This window comes from Notamacropus eugenii, chromosome 4, assembly GCF_028372415.1.
Source record: "Notamacropus eugenii isolate mMacEug1 chromosome 4, mMacEug1.pri_v2, whole genome shotgun sequence".
Lineage (NCBI taxonomy): Eukaryota > Metazoa > Chordata > Mammalia > Diprotodontia > Macropodidae > Notamacropus > Notamacropus eugenii.
The window spans coordinates 279,243,251-279,262,311 of record NC_092875.1 but is presented as its reverse complement, the minus strand read 5'-3'; the positions used below and the strand labels follow the sequence as shown (position 1 = coordinate 279,262,311).

Here is a 19,061-nt window from a genome sequence, read left to right as displayed (position 1 = left end):
GAGCTCAGTACCATTTTAAATCAGTAGCGCAAAGAGTTGGATTATATTCGTATGTATCCCCAATTCAAATAGCATGAGAACAATAATTGATACATATAGTGCTTTAAAATTTACAAAATGCTTCCTTAACTGTTTCTGTTCAGTCTTACAAAACCTCTGTTGGGTAAGTCCTACAGATATTATTGGCCCTATTTAACATTAGTCCAGCAGTCAATAAGCATTTATTTATTTATTTTCTTTTCATTTATTTTTTTTTGAACTTTAGAAATAAAAGAAGCATTTCCATAACATAGTAGAATAGAAAAAAAGATGATTGTACATGAGACTGCAAATCTATTATATAGAACTTGCTATTGATTTTAAATACATAATAAAGTTATCATGTAACTTCCCCCCCTTTTTTCTCACTCCATCTTGCCCTACAGATGACTACCATCTGTACAACTATTCTGTACATACTTCTATTTATCAATTCTTACTCTAAATGTAGATAGCATCTCCCTTCATCAGTCCTTTGTAATTAATTTGAGTATTTATAATAGTCAAAATGATTTACTCAAAGTTGTTCTTAAAACAATATTGTTGTTACTGTATACAATGTTTCTCTTGGCTCTGCTCTTTTCACTTTCATTATTTCCTACCATTCTATCCCTGTTTTTCTAAGATCATTAAGCTCCCCATTTCTTATAGCACAATAGTATTCCATCACAATCATATACACAACTTGTTCAGCCTTTCCCCAATTGATAGGCATCCCTACAATTTCTAGTTCTTTGTCACCACAAAGAGAGCTAAGCATTTATTAAAAATAAGCATTTATTAATTGACTTTCATGTGTCAGGCACTGTGCTAAGTACTGGGGATACAAAGAAAGCAAAAGAAAACAAAATAAGCAACAAACAAACAAGTAGTTAGAAGAAATTACACACAAAATAAATCAATAGAGGGAAGGTACTAACATTATGAGGTGTGTAGTGTCAACGTGATATTCACAGTGCCCACAGCATGCATGACTATCCTGGCACAATTCTGAATCACGAATACCACAAACTCTACACATGGAAGAGAGAGCCAAAACTTTTATTCAGAAATCAGAAAGCCAAATCCATCATAGTAACAAAAATCTATGCATAATAACAGTGCAGAGAAGGGAGAAAATTTCAGGCTTGGGGAACAGTCAGTGAAAATACCTAGAATAAAGACATGGTGTGTGCAGTGCAAGGCACAGCAATTGGACCACAGAGAATGCACATAGGGGAAGTATAGAGAGCATAAAAAGTATAAGAAGATTGGAAAAGTAGGAAGGAACCAGATTATGAAGAGTTTTGAATGCCAAATACAGGATTTCATACTTGATCTTGGAGGTGATAGGGTGCTATTACTATAGTTTATTTAATGGTGGAAGGGGAGGAGTGACTTAGCCCTGAGTTTTAAGGAAGATTAGCTTGATAGCTGAGTAGTGGAGGATGAAAATTTGAGATGAGGAAGCCAATCAACAGGCTTTCTCAATAGGCCCCTGTGAGTTGATGATGGTCTGTATCCCAGTGGTGGCAATGCCAGAGAAGGGGCGGGGGAAATATAACAGAGGCAGAGCCAACAGGACTCGGCAACAGATTGGATATGGAGAGTGACAGAGAGAATAAGGAGTCAAGAATGATCCAGGTTGCAAGCCTGGGTGACTGGGAGAATGGTGGTACCCTAAACAGTAATAGGGAAGTTAGGCAGAGGGGAGGGTTTGAGGGAAAAGTTAATGAATTCCATTTCAGACATATTGAATTTAAGATGTCTATAGAACATCCAGTTCAAGATGCGTAATAGCCAGAGGAGAGGCTTGAGTTGGATAAGCAGTCTTGGGAATCATCAGCATAGAGCTGACATTTGAATCCATAATTGCTGATGGATATAGTATAGAGGGGAAAGAAAGGAGGGTCCAGGACAGACACTCCTGGTTAGTTCGCTCGCTGACTGCCCAAACAAACAGGAGCCTCACACCTACGCATCATGAATATGTTCTGCTAAGAGAATCTGAAAGGTGCTGGACAAGGTGAATAGCAAAAAAAAATCATAAAGAATTAAATTGATTTCCAGCTGTTCCCACATCCATTGAGAAGGAAATCAGTATGAAATGTGTCATACATGTCTCACTTAAAGCAACGGACACTTAGGTGGTACAGTGAATAGGGTGCAGGACCTAGAGTCAGGAAGACCTAAGTTCAAATCCAGCCTCACACACTGCCCAGACTTGGACAAGTCACTTAACCCTGTTTGCCTCAGTTTCCTCATCTATAAAATGAGCTGGATATGGAAATGGCAAATCACTCCACTACGTTTGCCAAGAAAACCCTACATGGGGTCATGAAGAATTGGACATGACTGAAAAATGACTAATCAATAAATAAAAACAAACAGAAGTTTAACCAGTTTAAATCAATTGGCACAATGAGGAAAAGAGCTTAAAATCACATTGATCAGTAAATATCTTGCCCTGCTTGACAAGTAGAATGTAAAATTTTATGAAGGAGGGTGGAAGATTATGAATGGTGTCACCTCATAAAATAATGAGAAATAGTGACAAGAAAATCATGCTGAAAGAAAGCTTGGGAAGAAACCCAAATTAGCAAAGCATTTATAGATGAATTGTTAGGATGAAAGCAAAGAAAAAAGAAGTGAAAATGATTTGTAAAGATTTTTATAATATTTTCACCATAAAGGACAATAGATCTAACTACATTTGAACTCCAACATCACCATGCTGGATGTGCTTTTTGAGAAAGTGGAAGTGATCTTATAGAAATCAAAGATAAGAAAAGCAGCTGGACTTGATCAAATATATACTGAAAAGGTCTGAGCTGGATATTACATATCTACATGTGTGTTTGTATATATATATGTACATGTATATATACACACATCTTAGATAAACTGCAGATGAAATGAGAAGGGCTTTGAATTAAACAGAATGAAGTGAAGAGAGAAAGTTGGATTGCTTTTGGGAGATTGCATTATTCTTTAAATACCTCATCCTTCTTCCTGAAACCAAAGCCTATCTTCTTAAAATGAATACATCCTTTCAGCGATATCATGTAACTGCAAGTCATAGAATACTACAGTCTCCAAAGAATGGAAATTGAGGGCAATGGAGTGGTGCAAGGTGAGCGTGAGCAGGTTGAAACGGACCTCAAACAAGGAAGGATAGATGCCATCCAAAAGATGCCATCCAAAACACATACTCTGCAAGGGAAGATAGTTTGGTCATATAGCAAGAATGAGGGCCAACCAAAGGACAACCTATATAACTATGTGAATATCCTCCCAATGTCAAGAAGATTTAATGTAGTAGCCCACTGTACTGCGTGGATGCCAATGGTGAATTTTTAGATCATGGATGAAAGGTGCAGGTTCGATCTGCGTTATAGGAGGGAATACCTACCTCTCTGTGATGATGGAGCATTTGGAGTAAGTGCCTGTTATGTGCAAAGTATTAGCTTATAAATATATAGTGCTGTTGTGTGTCTTGTCTCTTTAACAATGACAGCAGGGCTCACAGAAGTTCCATTTGATTTATTTAATTATAGACTTCTAATTTTACAGAATGCTCATCCATTATATTTAAAGCAGTCCTATCTTTCTAAAGTGGGTTCAGACACTGAAATGTATTTTGCTACAACTAATTCAATCTCTATCACATCCCTATGGTGGTATAGAAACTAGAATATAGAAGCAATTTTTCAGTGCTCCCAAGTCTATTAGTTTGCTCTAGGTTATCATTCCTATTGCTATCCATTAATGGGTTTCTCTGTGTCTCTGTCTCTGTGTCTGTCTCTGTGTCTCTGTGTCTGTCTCTGTCTCTGTCTGTCTCTCTGTCTCTGTCTCCCTCCCTCCCTCCCTCCCTCCCTCCCTCCCTCTCTCTCTCTCTCTCTCTTTCTCTCCTCCGCTTCTCTCTGTCAAAGTGCAAATCAGCTTCTGTTCTGCAAATTATAATCTGAAAGACTGGTCCGCAGGAACTGAGAGATTTAGTGACTTGGTTAAAGTCACAAAGCCAGTATGTATCTGATGCAGAAGCTGAACCCAGGTCTTTCTGACTTCAAGATCAAAATCTCAAATTCAACTCATCCAAAACATGATTCTATTGCTCCTCCCTCAAATTCTGCACTCTTCCTTATTTCCCTTTTATGATCAAGGACACCCATTATCCATTCCAATAACATATTCATAATCTTGGTGTTACCCCTTTCACACTTACTCCTACCCAATCAATTATTTGCCAAATCTTGTTTCTCCCTGCCCAACATCTCTGTCATACTTCTTTCTGAATCCTCTAACACAGCCTGCACAAGTTCAGGCCCTTGCCACTTCTCACTGCCTACTGCAATAGCCTCCTTTTGAATCTCCCCACCTCAAATCTCTTCCCTGCTTCAATCTGTCGTCCACAGAACTAGAAAAATGGTTTCCTTAAAATACAGGTCTGATACCCCTCAGATCAACTAATTCCACTACAGTGACTCCCTATGGCCTCTCCTGTCAAATATAAACACTGTTTAGTATTTAAAATTCTGTACCACCTGGCCCTTTCCTTCCTCTCTGGCCTTTTCATGCATTACTTCTCTCCATGGACCCCAGTTGTGCTTAATAAATGTTTTTTTGATTTTTATGTTATATTGCCTCTCATAATTTATATGTATGCTGTATATATATATATATATATTCAAATATATTTGTATAATCTATTCAAAATAAGACAACTGGTGCATATGTGAACATGCTGTGTTAGCCTATCATATGTTGGGGAGTAGCCTTTATCTATTGGTTGTATAGCTGGAACTTTGTCATTAAAGCTCCCTGACTGAACACAGCATGGACTTTTTCACTGGAGAATAAAGACTCCACTCATAGTTGGTGGTACATTGTGGTAAGGGGGTAGGGGATTACTGAGGACCACCATCCTCCTCCCTTCAGTTATGTAGTCCTAAGAAATGGACCTGGAGTTTTGGCTTTTTTCATTATCTTTTTTAGTTCTTGGTGTAAGGAGTAGAGTTTCTGACTCCAGAACTTAAAACATGGGAATATAGGAGTTGAGGAATTCAGGCCAGGTGATCCAGCCAGCCAAGAAAACCCTGGCATGTTGTTCTGGTGGGGCTTTGGATTTGAATTGGATGGGACTAATGCTATGTAAAAATGGAGTTAAGCTGTAAATCCAGTCTCCTAATTATGCCCCTGAGGTATTGGGGAAAATGTTTATATGTTTGTTCTTTCTATATCTTTGAAGTAAGGGGCAGCTAGGTGGTGCAGTGGATAGAGCACCAGTGCAGGAGTCAGGAGGATCTGAGTTCAAATCTCACCTCAGACACTTGACGCTCACTAGCTGTGTGACTTTGGGCAAGTCACTTAACCCCAATTACCTCATCCTGGGTCATCTTTGGTCATCCTGACCAAAGGTCACTGCATTCAGATGGCTGTGGAGGAGAAGTGAGGCTGGTGACCTGCACAGCCCTCCCTCACTCAAAACAAAGTCAAGTGTATGTCATGTCATTATTTCTCTGATGGCATGGTCTTCTTCAGCAACAAAGGACGAACACATCTTTGAAGTAAATATCTCTTTCTAAAAACCAATCTGATATTAACTGGTTAAATTGAATTGGGGTTCTTGTCATTAAGCTCCTAAAAGGGGGAGAACAATTTGTCGAGGACCAAGCTAATGACAGAAAAGATAGAATTCCTAACCCACCTCAGGATACCAGAGAATCCTAGGGGTGGGAGTAAGATGTAGCAGACCTCATCCTCAGAATAGAGGGGCAGAACAACCCATGCAAAATCATTGCACTCATCATTGCCCTCCTCTTCCTCCTTTTTAAAATTAGAGCTGGCATTTATATAGCCCTAAAGTTTTCAAAATGGTTTATTTAATATTTAATTCTTATTTGATTTTCACAAAATCCTGTAAATTAGGTGCTATTATTATTTCTATTTTGCAGAAAAGGAACTTGAGACTTTGGGACTTGCTCAAGGTCATACAACTAGAAGGCATCTGAAACAAGATTGAAACCTTAATCTTCTTAATGCTGTGTCCAACGTTTTATTCAGTTTACTAGCCATCCTAGAATTTTTAGGAAGGAATAATAAAGGTACTAATATTTTTTAATTTGATGAAAAAGATGAACATTTTCCTAAAAAGTAACAATATAACCCATATTAGAGGAAGAAGGAAAGAAATGATGAGAGGAAGGGATGAGACCATTTCTATATGACTTTGCTTTTGAACTCTTGCCTTTTAGCATTTTCACAGAAACATTGGACTTTTTACAAAATTCAACTTTCCTGCCTTAATCTGCAGAGCTCTGGAACTGATCCCAATATTTCTTGAAGTTGGGTCAGTTCTGTGACATTCAGAGACAATAGAGAAGTCAGACCAGTGTGTGTACATGTGCTTTTATTTTACTTGGTGACCTCTGACTTTAGCATTTGAGGAAATCCTCCTATGGAGAGTTCATTTACAACCTGCCCCAAGGGACTCTTCACAAAAGATAATTTGAAGCTTAAAACTCCTGAAATAAGTGAATCTTTCATGGATGGTTTAGAAGGCATTTCAGAATTTTGTAGTGCCTCAAGGTCACAACTGTGAATCCATGATCAATATATAGTACTGTAACACCATTTCTGGTTATTTGAATTTTCTTATTAGATATTTTTGTATTTAGGAGAGGCCGGATGAATCTATTCACTTCTGAGTTCTTAAAATACTGATTTGGTGGGCTTATTCTACACACAAGAATTTTTGTACCTGGGAGAATCTGACATGAGATGCTATAAGTTTGCTTAATTTATTCAACAAATGTTTATTGAATGCCTGCCACATATAAGACACTGCGCTGGGTGATAACAAACACAATAGCCAGCATTTATATAGCAAGTGAAAGCTTGCAAATGCCTTACAAATATTATATTATCTTCACAACAATACTAGAATGTGGATGCTCTTATTACCCACATTTCCAGATAAGGAAACTGAGGAAGACCGAGGTTAAATCATTTGCCCAAGGTCACACAACTAGAAAAATATCTAGTCTATATTTGAACTCAGGGCTTCCTGGCTATAGGTCTACCACTATACTGAAGCACTAGCTGCTTGAATATGTGGAATATCAGAAAAAGAAAATGCAGCATATAATGCCATTATTGAAAATTTAGTTAAACAAACACATAGTATTTGCCAACCATGGGTAAGACATTGTGGTAGGTGCTGGATACTGGGATCAATATAGCTTTTATTTAATGCTGAGAAACTGCCTTCCAAGTTCTGCTAAAGTGTTTGAGTGGGGGGGTTTATTCAGTCATCTAGTTATCTAGCACCTACAATGAACGCAGGTAGTATCAGATAATTCAGACAACCATAACTGACATGATCACCAGAATGCCGGGATTTGAAGATGAGATCTCTTTTTAGCATTGGAGAGTGTTTTCCTAGATGAAAATGTTATCAATGTAGCCAAATGATTGGCACCCTAATGTGAATTCTATACTAGTATTAATTGGGATTAATTTTGTTTTTCAGCACATATATACTGAGTCTTCAACCATATGTCCTACATGGGGGTATTTGACAAATATTAAGTAATAACTTTTTGTTGTTGTTCATAAGTCCTTTTTAAGTTGTATCCTACTCTCTGGAACTGCATTTGATATTTTCTTCACGGGAGTAATTTGCCATTTCCTTCTCCAGCTCATTTTACAAGTTAGGAATTAAGTCAAACAGGGTTAAGTGACTTGCCCGGGGTCATATGACCAGTAAGTGTGTGAGGGTAGATTTGAACTTGTGAGGATGAATCTTTCTGGTTCCAAACCCAGCTTTATAAAGTAGCAACCTTCAGAAGATCAGAGCTGTCTGAATACTTGTCCTTTGTTTTTGTTGCTGTTTGAGTTTTTTGGGTTCTATTATTTATCAAAGATTTGTTTGATAATTATCTTAAAAGGAAGTCTTCATCTTGCCATCAATCTAGAATACAATGGCTTTTCGTTCCTTTACAATTTAATGGTGAATATTAAATATCCAACATAATATACCTTTGGGACACAGTTGAGTTATACATGATATGTATCCAATACGTAGGTAGAAAATATTCTCTCTTCTTTTTGGCCTCAAAGTACCATATAATTAGGAATGAATTCTTAATATTTAAACCACTAGAAATTTGTCTTTTATATAGTTTATGCAGATCAAAATTTATCACAGATGCACATAAAAATACATATCTAGGGTTAGACTGATGTTTCTCAATGTATGCTAATTATCTTAGCTTTTTCATCTTGTCCTTTGATGTTCATTAATGTTTAAAATCTGCAAAAGAATAAGTGGAAAGATTATCTAATTGGTCCTAAATGAAAGATGAATCTCCCAAAGAAACCTTTATTCCTTCAAAGGTCTATTTGTGCTTTATCTGGAGTCAACAAAATAAATGTTTGAAGTTATGATCTTTCATTATGAGAACTAGTTTAAATTTTTTTAAAGTCAGATTTGATGGGAAAATTAACCTTCACTTATTGGAAAGGACACTGAATTTGATGTTTGGAAACTTCATATTAAATCCTGGCTCTAACTTTTACTGAGTGCAACTGTGGATAAATCACTAAATCAGTATGAGCCTCAGTTTCTTCATCTTTAAAATCCTAATAATTCTTGCACTGTGAACCTAACCTGCTGTGGTATTGTGATGAATGTTTTCTTTTCTTTCATTTTTAAAATTTAGTTTTAGTTTTCAAAATTCATTTCCACAAGATTTTAAGTTCCAAGTTTTCTCCCCATCTCTCCCCTCTCCCCACTGCAAGACACTGTACATTCTGATTACCCCTTCCCCCTGTCTGCCCTCCCTTCTATCACACCTTTCCCTTCCCTTATCCCCATCTCCCCTATTTTCTGGTAGGGCAAGATAGATTTCAATAACTTATTACTTGTATTTCTTATTTCCCACTTGCATGCAAAAACAATTTTTAATGTTCATTTTTAAAACTTTGAGTTCCAACTTCTCTCCCTTCATCCCTCACCAACCATCCCCACTGAGAGGGCAAGTAATTTAATATTGGTTATACATTCGTAGTTATGCAAGAGACTTCCATAAAAGTCATGTTGTGAAAAACTAACTATATTTCCCTCCATCCTATCCTGCCCCCCATTTACTCAGTTCTCTCTTTTGACTTTGTCCCTCCCCAAAAGTGTTGACTTCGAATTACTCCCTCCTCTCATTTGCCCTCCCTTCTATCATTGCCCCTCACCCCACATCTCCCCTTTTCCCCTTCTTTCTTGTAGTGTAAAATAGATTTTCATATCAAGTTGAGTGTGCATGTTATTAATTTCTTAAGCCAAATGTGATGAGAGTAAGCTTCACTTTTTCCCTCTCACTACCCCCTTTTCCCCTCCATTGAAAAAGCTTTTTCTAGCCTCTTTGATGAGAAAAAATTTGCCCCATTCCATTTCTCCTTTTCTCCTCCCAATATATTCCTCTCTCACCCCTTCATTTTATTTTTTTAGATCTCATCCCTTCCTATTCAACTCACCCTGTGCTCTCTGTCTATATGTATATAATTCCTCCAACTAGCCAAATACTAAGAAAAGTCTGAAGAGTTGCAAATATTATCTTTCTATGTAGGAATGTAAACAGTTCAACTTTAGTAAGTCCCTTATGATTTCTCTTTCCTGTTTCCCTTTTCATGCTTCCCTTGATTCTTGTGTTTGAAAGTCAAATTTTCTATTCAGCTCTGGTCTTTTCATTAAGAATTCTTGAAAGTCCTCTATTTCATTGAATGACCATTTTTTTCCCTGAAGTATTATACTCAGTTTTGCTGGGTAGGTGATTCTTGGTTTTAATTCTAGTTCCTTTGACTTCTGGAATATCATATTCCAAGCCCTTTGATTCTTTAATGTAGAAGCTGTTACATCTTGTGTTATCCTGATTATATTTCCACAGTACTCAAATTGTTTCTTTTTGGCTCCTTGACTTGGGAACTCTGGAATTTGGCTACAATATTCCTAGGAGTTTTTCTTTTTGGATCTCTTTCAGGAGGTGATCAGTGGTTTCTTTTGATATTTATTTTACCCTTCGGTTCTAGAATATCAGGACATTTTTCCTTGATAATTTCATGCAAGATGATGTCTAGGCTCTTTTTTTAATCATGGCTTTCAGGTAGTCCCATAATTTTTAAATTGTCTCTCCTGGATCTATTTTCCAGGTCAGTTGTTTTTCCAATGAGATATTTCAGATTGTCTTCTATTTTTTTATTCCCTTGTTTTTGTTTTATAATTTCTTGATTTTTCATAAAGTCATTAACTTCTATCTGCTCTATTTTAATCTTTAAGAAATTATTTTCCTCAGTGAGCTTTTGGATCTCTTTTTCCATCTGGCTAATTCTGCTTTTTGGGGCATTCTTCTCATTGGCTTTTTGGATCTCTTTTGCCATTTGGGTAAATCTATTTTTAAAGGTGTTATTTTCTTTAATATTTTTTGGGTCTCCTTTAGCAAGCAGTTGACTTATTTTTCATGATTTTCTTTCATCATTCTCATTTCTTTTCCCAATTTTTCTTCCACCTCTCTTACTTGATTTTCAAAATCCTTTTTGAGCCCTTCCATGACCTGAGACCAATTCATATTTTTCTTGGAGACTTTTGATGAAGGAACTTTGACTTTGTTTTTTTCTGTTTGCATGCTTTGGTCTTTCCTTGTCACCAAACTAAGATTCTATAGCCTGATTCTGTTTTTCTGGTTTTTGCTCATTTTCTCAGTCATTTACTTGACTTTTGAGCTCTTACTCAAGGTAGTTCTCAACTTCCAGTGGAGGTGGGGGGGGGTATACTGTCAGTTGCTCAATTCCCCCACAATCTGTGGGCTTAGAGCTTCAGAAACAGTGGCTATCTCTGCCCCAGCTGCTGCTGTGACTGTCTCAGATTCCTCCACCTCCTCCCCCTTAGCTTCTTTGGGGCTGGACCACTCCTCTCTCCCACACTGGTCCCACAGGCTTTTTCCACTGACCTTCTAATTTGTCCTCAGTGTTTTGGGGTTCTGAAGTCTGGAAACCACCACAGGTGTGAGAGATTCAGTCCCCCCAAGGCCTGCTCAGGTCTACTCTGTACATTCACGACCCACACTGGACTGTGTTCTGCTCCAAGCATGGAGTGATAGAGACTTCCTGTTGACCTTCTGGATTGTCTTGGGCTGGAGATTTGCTTCATTTGGTCATTCTGTGGGTTCTGCAGCTGCAGAATTTGTTTAGATCCATTTCTTACAGGTGTTTGACTGGGCTTGACAGGAGTGCTCTAAAATGTCCGTGTTGTTACTCTGCCATCTTGGCTCTGCCCCCATGATGAATGTTTTCAATAAACCTTTAGATGTGTGGTAATATTAGTAATTGTTACATGATTACTTATTAGTGTTCTGAATGATTGAATATTTATCAGGTACATAATACATATGTAGCACTGTGCTAGATACTGGGAAAGATACAAAATTTATGTAAGACAGGATCTTTTCCCACAAGGAGTTTACAGCTTAGAGTAGGAATATGGCATATGAAAACAACTATTGGTATAAAATAATACATGACACACATAAGCAAAGTGTGTTTTGATGTCTGGGAGAGGCATATAATAGTTATTTATATAATGCCATTTAATTAAAAATGATGTTATATATAGCTTTGTTTATCTGGTGTGAGATATCCTACATAAGTGAATTCTACGTATAATTGAAGTTTTGCCTCTTTAAGCATTCAGGATTTTCTTTTTGACAATCACTGCTGATGGAAACCTTTTTAAAAATATGCTAAAATTGCTTACCTTTTAAAACCCAATTTAGTAGGTATAAATTCACATTTTCTTGATGACTCAGCTCATCATTAGAAACATTCAGTTTATTAAAATTTCCAATATTGCAGTGAAGACCCAAGGGGCTTTTGACGTCTGGAGGGCCTATGATGCCTATTGTAAATAATATCCTCTTTGATACCCTGGATTTTCTTTTTATTGATTTTTATATTCTTCCCTATCAAGCTGATGGCTGTCACTTCTTTTTTTCTCTTGCTGGGCCCATCCATGTCTAACAATCAGCCTCTTTGGTCTTCTAGGTCACTGTGATAATTGTGTTGTACGCTGGGAAACCAGAAAACCAAAAATTTATTTTTTCTTGAACAGTAAAGGCTCCAGGAGCTCTCCTATGACTCAAATGCATGCACTTTAACGCCAAATAAAACCTAAGAGCTTAAATAATGCTGATTGATTGATCCATTTTGGTTACTTAGCAGGGGTACATATAATTAAAACTTTGCCTATGAGCAAATTCAGTTGTGGGTGGGATAGAATACTACTATGGTACCAGTGATGATTTGGGAGAAGTGTGTAGTATAGACCCCAGGACAGCATCTTGGTTACTGATCATTGGGGTGATATTTGGAGGCAGTTGTACTGAATGCACAAGAGGAACATAAGATGTGGGGATGAAGCACATGAGGGGAGTAAGTGTACTATCTCCCAAATATAAACTATCTTGGGTTTGGCCAGTTATCATATCTATGTTGATGACTCCTAGATCTATATGTTCACTTTTAGTCTCTTACCTGGAGCAAGGAACTTATTGTTCCATCCTTTCCCTCAAACTTACCTCTTTTCTGAATTTCCCTGTTTCTCACAAGGATGCTACCATTTCCCCAGTCAATCGGGTTGGCAAACTCAGTGTTGTCTTCAACTTATCTCTTTCCTTCATTTTGCATTAATAATTATATGCAATCATTTGCCAAATCTTGCTAATTCTGCCTCCTTTAAAATAACTTTGTAAGGGTGTAATTTTGAAGAGATATTTTCACAATAGAAGCTACCATTTCATGCTTGTTACATAACCAATACTCCCCTTTGCCCACTCTATAGTCCAAGAAAACTATTCTCACTGTTCCTTACATATACCATTTCATTTCCTGCCTCCATGATTTTGCAATTGATTTTCATTATCTCCCTTGCCTGTAATGCACACTTTCTCCATATTCATCCTTTACAATTTCTATGTTCCTTAAAAGTTTGTATATTACATCTGTTCCCACTCTTTCCCTCTCAGTCACTAGTGCTTCCTTCCTGAAATTAGTTAGCGTATATGTATATGTATATATACACACATGTTATACACACATGTATGTATGTACATACATATTTATATATACATATTCATAAATGTTATTTCCCAAAGTTTAGTGTAAGCTCTTTGAAAGCAGGGACTATTTTTTTTTGTCCTGTCCCAAGCATGAATCTCAGTGCCCTGCATATAATACACACTTAATAAATGCTTGTTGATTAATCGATGAGTTGATTTTGGCTTTGTTACCTTGGAACCTTTTTGTTAATTCCCAGTCTCTTGTTTATCATTAGCTGATAGGTGACCTCTGAATTAATGAAGTGGTATTAAGAAAAAAACCCAACTTAAATAATAGTGCATCTGACCAGTTAGAACAGACCATAGTTAATTTAGTTATATTAATCTATACACAAAAACTGAGGTTAGAGATCCTCTAGTCTAATCTCATTATTTTATAGGTGAGAAAAATGAGGCTCAGAGAATTTAAATGACTTACATCCTACATATAGGATGGAGAAAGTTTGAACTAAGTTCCTTTGATATTAAATTCAGTGTTCTTTCTACCATACCATAATGCATTATTTGATTTTTACTGTTGAGATTATATTGGATTGTTTGAAAAATGGCTATGTGATCCCTTTCAGGGACAGTGAAATACATTAATTTAATATAAAATGTTTTATTGTTTAATCTAATAAGATGCACTTAGAAATTTTTAATCATTGCATTTTGGAAGATAATTAATTGGTGGATGTGGAATAGTAAGGCTTTATAATTTTTTACTTTTAGTAATGGAATAGTAAATTTCTATCAGTTATTCATATGGTTGTTCTATCTTACACCAACTATAATGTATTGTTATTTTTCAGAAAACTTTTTCCCAAACAACAGTGGTTGGTTAACTCAAGGCATGAATTTAGTCCATATGCTGGCTTGTCAATTTCATTCTAGTTTAGGGCTACAAATAAACTCAAATCAGGATAAATATAAATTACAAGCATTGTCTCAATATGAAATGATAAGTCAGGTGTCTTAGGACCAGCCTAATTCAGAATAACTTCTACACTCATCAGTTTGAAAGCTGGATGATGAGGTTTTCAGCTACAGTAGATCTCAGAGACCTTCTATTAAGTCACAAGGGAGTTATGATCAGTAACAATAGAGTGATAAAATGATAGATCTTTGAAGTGCTACATGAAATGGCAAATTTGAAGTCTTATATAGGTTTAAACACGCAGACACAACTGACAAACACAACCCCCCCACACAACCACACACACACACACACACACACACACACATACACATTTATTCAAGGACAAGATGAGGGAAATTCATCAAACCAAAAGACTGAGGTTTTTCATGTATTAAATTAGTACATTATTATATACATGTACATTATAAATTTATACAATAGTACAAATTTAGTAGTGATCAGTGGTGTCATATAGCAGCCAAAAGCATTGTAATCTTGCAAGATGATAGGAGAAATGTGGTATCTATAATGACAGAGGTGAAAGACTTGATATTCTGCTCCACTCAAATCATCTGGAATATCATATTTTATTTTGGGACACCACAAAGCAAGATGCCCCACTCCAAGCCTCCCAGGATAAGCCCTTCCCTTCTAATCTCATCCCTATACTGTTAATTCAAGCCTTGATTGCTGTACCATACCCTCAGCTTCCTCTCAAGAGGAAGGAAGTACTAAACTCCTCCTAATTCCTTCCTTTATAGAGAGTAGAAACTGGTCTTTAAGCTTGCTGCACTTTGCATCTGCTTTTCTGCCTGGTTTCAACTCCATGGAACACAATATTTCCTGTGCCAGGAGCCCCTTGTAGTCCCTGTCCCCTCAACCCTTTCTTGTTTCTCTTTTAGACTATAAACTCCTTGAGTGCAAGGACTGTCTGTTTTTATTAATTGCATTCTTAGAGCTTAGCACAGTCTTACATAGGTGCACAATAAATGTTCAATGAATTGGAAGTAGAAATGCTTCACCTAGAGATAAGAGCATATATTGGGGGAAAAGCTTTATTTTTGAGCACTTGAAGTGCTATACGTTGAAGAGGAATAAGATTATTTTTCTTGGGCCAAGAAATAGGAAAAAAGTTACAGAGGTAGATTTTTAGCTCTATGTAGAGAAATATATGACAGTGATGAGAGCTGTTAGGAAGTGGAATGGGTTAGTTTGGGAAGTGGTAAATTACCCATCATTGGCAGACTTTAAATAGAGGCTGAATGATTGTTTATTGGTGACGTTGCATGGAGACCTATTCAGATCTGGACAGGAGTAGATGTTTTTGAAGTTCCTCCTGATTTAGAGATTCTATGATATAATTATTTTTAAATTTTTAAATTTTAATAATGTTAGATATTGAAATTCAGTGTAGGTAAATATATGAAAAGATTTTTGGCAGACATTTCCTGTAATGCTGGAGGTAGGACCAAGACCATAAAGATCTGGGTAACTGTTTTGTATAATACTGAGAGGTATGGGAATGGACTGGAACATATGAAAGAGGAATTGAAGGGTCTTCCTGCTTGCATGGCTAGTAGAGATGGGAGCTGGCAGCTGCTCAGAGCCAGAGGCTGGCAAACAAAGTCCAAGGAGATTCTGGTCTGATTTAGGACCTATGTGATTACTGTGAAACTATACTGAGAGATGGCGGTGTTAGCCAGGAACCAGCCTAACAGTAGCAGAAGTGGAAGAGAGCAGATTCCTGAGGGAAGCAGGTGAGTGGTGAGGTCCATACATTGCTTTTAACCAAGGTCTTTATTCTGAGCAGTGCTACTGGGACTTCATCTGCCAACACTGCGAGTTTTGTGAGAAGTATGACTGAACCTCTAGGCAGAATGGGGGAAGAAAAAGTGGAACTCAGAAAGATGGATTATAATTTGTAGGCTTGGATGAGAGTTTCTTTCCTGTTCTTTGCATGTCATATAATAAATCTACTCTATGTTTAAATGATTACTAGTACTCTAATGTTTTTAGGGGAACTGAAGAGCCCCCCAGTGGAGAACTAGAAACAAGTTAAGGTCAAATGTTTTCTGAGACTGTGCCCTTGGTGGGGACTGAGCCTTTATTGAGGTATTAATGAAGAGTCTTTTGTATTAAATAAGGTCCATGTGAGTCTAGAGTTGCAGTTCTGAGCCATGGCTGACAGCCATCAAAATTCCAGTGAATCATCTTACATGTAAATACATTTCTGTTGAATTGGGTGGGGAAATTCTACAGATATAATGTCTGAGCATCAAGTATTTTTTGAAATTTCTTTCTTTTGCTGTCATGAAACTTCTACTTTTCATTTTTACTGTCTTCCTATTTGGACATAAACAGACTTTCAGACCTGCTGTGGAGGAATTTCTGTAATATAATTGTCCTATTCTTTTTGCAGGGAGGGGGAGACAATGGTCCCACAGTGCCCTTGGATGAGAAATGGAAACTGTGGAGGCGCTGCTTCAGTTTATTCACAAAGCCTGCATTGTCTGCCTTCATCTAATTCCTTCTTGATAGACAGCTGTGACAGTTGCTGTGTCCACACAATCCAGTGAAATTCTAGAAATGACTATACGTTGAAAGGAACCATGTTATACTCTCAAGTCACTGCTGTTAATGTTCTCTAAGTATTCCTATTTTTGCATTACAGTGTTTTATAGTTGCGTGCAACATGAATGATACTAGTTTTTCTGGTTTCTTGTAAATGTGAATGTGTAGCATGTATCAGTTTTGTAGACAGTTGGGAAAAATCAACCCCCAACATTAGTAATTCTTCATTTCCTGACTGTAACTGAAAATCCTATTCACTCAGTGAACAGTGTAATTATTGATAATAAAATAAATGTTTCAGTCAAGGGGAGCATATAACTTCAAAATGTATAAAAGCATAGTATAGAAAAAAAGATTATGCCTAGCTTTCTCTCTCCATTTCTATACCTCTACCAAAAGTATATCTAAATATAATTCTCATGGAGTGCAAACACCTGGGAGTCTTAGCTTGTACATACAGCATATGGAAAATGTTTTGATAATTATAAACCTGATAGAATATACATGTGTATATTTCTTATGTTTTAAGAAGATCACATCTGCTTGAGGTACTAGAAGCTATATAATGTTCTACAGATGAGCAGATAAATAGAATAGAGAGGCCAGACAGATTGTAAAAGAGAATGATTTTAAAAAAAAGTACTCAGATTTTTGGAGTACTTTATAGGTGATACTAGGCATTTCAAAGTGTATGTGTATTCATTTCCATGAATAACAGAAGAAATTTAACACATGCACTAATTTAATTATCCTGGCTTTATTTCTAAGACTTTAAATTTCCTTAAATGGGTTTCACTTTTAAAATAAGCATACTTATGGTTCCAGTTTACATGGACCATATTAAAGTCCTCACATGGCAGAGCACAGCAGTTTTAAAAAGTCAGAACACTTGCAATTTTAATAAACAATAGTTAAAATTAGTAAAACAAAGTAAGATCATAGTAGCATCCTCTTGCTTTGGTGTGAATTTATGGCACAAAATGACAATGGACTTTTTTTAGCCCTTATGCTCAGAGTGATATGGAGTAATAAATGGAATAAATTCCAAAGATTTTACACCTTTGTTCTAAATATCAAAACTAAAGATAGAAATTCTAATAGAGATATAAAAATTCATTTTAGTGGGCAGCATGGTGTATCAAATAGAGAGTTGACCTAACATTTCATCTCATATATCTGCTACATGCTTGCTTTATGGTTCGTTCCAATATTTCCAACCTTCTTACCCATTACTCCCCTCTATGTACTCTGCTATCCAATGACCCTGGTCTGTCTCCTAGCTGACCTGGCCTCCTTCAAGTCTCAGTCTAAAGTTTCACTTTCTTCAGGAAGCCTTTCTCAGTCCTCCTTAATTTTAATGCTTACCCTCTGAAATTCCTCTCAATTTATCCAACATAAACATTTTTTGTATATTACCCCTGCCATTCCCTCACCCCTTTAGACTGTGAGCTTCTCTAGAGCATGGATAGGTTTTGTTTTCTTTTTGTCTCTGTTGAAACCCCCAGCACTTAGCACAATGCCTGACAGATAGAATGTACTGGTAAATATCTATTGGCTGACAGACAAACAGTGAGACCCGCACTCTTTAAGTTACAGAGAAGGTGTCAACCTGTACTGGTAGAAGAAGCACCTCACTTAGAATTCTCTAAACCCATAAAATCACAGATATAGTTTAAAAAAGTGATGTATTTCAGGATGTGATACAAGGGGGATAATGATGCAAACAAAAATTATTAAGATGATGGTGAATATTCCAGAAAGAATAAAATTTGTACCTGAAATTCTTAGAGGTGAGGACTGGGTAGGAGAGTGGTCTGTTGTAGTGTGGGATGGTGTGTGTGTATGTGTGTGTGTGTGTGTGTGTGTGTGTGTGTGTGTGTGTGTGTGTGTATTGGAAAGTAAGGGGGCTGAGCTTTGTCCAATCAAGAAAGGCGACATGGGAAAAAAGTCTGCAGGGAGGGAGTTTGCCACCAAATTGGTGTCAAGGCAAAGCAACTTTCATTTTCTTTAAGAAGATAAAGGAAAACAGCTCTCTTTACTCACAGCAACTTCTAGTCTTGAGCTAATTTAACACCCCAACAAACTCTTGTTAATCATCTATACTGTGCAAAAGATTGTGCTATGTTCTGGGAATACAAAGTTAAATGAAAGTTGCTTTCAAAAGAGCTTACATTCAACTGAGATGAGTTTGAGGAGTGGGGAGAGGAGGTTATGGATTATACTCTCTGGTAGCCCTTCCCATCCAATTCCTTTTGCCTGTACTTCAAACACAAAAATCTTCTTGAAAGAATTAATACAGATTTGCTTTCATGCCAGCCAAATAAAATGAGTTCAGGTTGCTTTCGCCCTCTGCCATCTTCTTTCACCCTTCTTGATTATGCCAGAAACTCTTTAAAAAAGCAAATATCCTGTCA

General features: G+C 36.8%; 1 protein-coding gene across 2 annotated transcripts in view; it reads left to right on the top strand.

The window, feature by feature from the left end:
- The window catches only part of CA8 (carbonic anhydrase 8), a 244,345-nt gene that overhangs the window by 136,750 nt on the left and 88,534 nt on the right, over nucleotides 1-19,061 (top strand). Inside the window, exon 9 of one of the 2 annotated variants that reach the window (XM_072604655.1) lies at nucleotides 16,496-16,952. The exons of the other annotated variant lie outside the window; for it this stretch is intronic. The gene's annotated coding sequence lies outside the window, so the exon portion shown is untranslated. Of the gene's footprint in view, nucleotides 1-16,495; nucleotides 16,953-19,061 lie in introns of those variants that run through there. 2 annotated transcript variants of the gene reach the window in all.